This window comes from Octodon degus, unplaced genomic scaffold (assembly GCF_000260255.1).
Source record: "Octodon degus isolate 3935 unplaced genomic scaffold, OctDeg1.0 scaffold00137, whole genome shotgun sequence".
Lineage (NCBI taxonomy): Eukaryota > Metazoa > Chordata > Mammalia > Rodentia > Octodontidae > Octodon > Octodon degus.
Genome location: NW_004524713.1, coordinates 5,744,486 through 5,745,522, shown reverse-complemented (window position 1 = coordinate 5,745,522; position 1,037 = coordinate 5,744,486). Strand labels below are relative to the sequence as shown.

Sequence of the window (1,037 nt, the reverse complement as noted above, 5' to 3'; positions counted from 1 at the left end):
ATGTTAATACTTATTATTTAGAGGAGCACTTCATGTTTAATGATTTTTAATCTTTCACTTGCTATACATATCGGTAGTTTTATTTTTTAATCTGCTACTTGTATTTAGCCTTGTGAATGAATTTTATCAAATAACCGTGTGTGTGTGTGTGTGTGTGTGTGTGTGTGTGTGTTCCTGGGAGCTGAACTTAGGGGTTTCATACTGAGCTACATGCCCAGACCTTTCTTATTTTTTTATTTTGAGATAGGATATTGCTAAGTTTTCCAGGCTGGGCTCCAACTTGCAGTCCGCCTGCATCAGCTTCTACAGTCCTAGGATCTACCTTTCCTGCTGTCCACCTGCTGTACTGCTATTGGCCTCTAATGACCAGATGGCCTTCCTTAGCTCCTGCTCCACCTGCCTTGGTTGTGTCCCAAGATGACTAAGTCAGAGCCTAGAAATTTCACAAAACTAATTGTTGAATATTGATTTTCTCTCTTATCAGCGTGATTTATTCCAGATCTGATGGTTTTATTCTCTTGGAGATCTTGATTCTGTCAGTTCATCATATTATAGAAGGAGGATGAAAAATATTCACTATTTTATCCAGAGTCAGTGAATACTATTCTTATTATGGTATAATAATTAGGGAATGGAAAATTAAGGAGGTTGTACAAGCTATCCTCATAGCGCAGTTAAAGAAGAGCCAAGCTGTGAATCCACAGTTTTCAAGAGCCAGAGTGGAATTGCGAAATGGGATAGGAATGGAAGTTTGTAAGAGTAGAAAAGGAAGCTGGGGACATATTGAGCAAGCTTAAATGGGTTGAGGGATGTAGTTTTCAGTCTTTTATCAAACCATTATTTGATGGATGTCAGAGGCTGAACTCACAGATACAAAGAGACTAGGACAGAATGCCCAACAATGTCACTCCTATGGTCTAACTCACAGACATGCAAAGAGATGCTGTAACAAGTGTTCTTGACAAAGGTTCTACAATCTGAGGTACAGGATTTCAGGATAAATCCTGAGGGGATTTCACTGACCTTATCAGACCCAA

General features: G+C 39.2%; 1 protein-coding gene across 2 annotated transcripts in view; it reads left to right on the top strand.

The window, feature by feature from the left end:
• The window catches only part of C5 (complement C5), a 111,867-nt gene that overhangs the window by 65,385 nt on the left and 45,445 nt on the right, over positions 1-1,037 (top strand). The gene's annotated exons all lie outside the window — the stretch shown is intronic.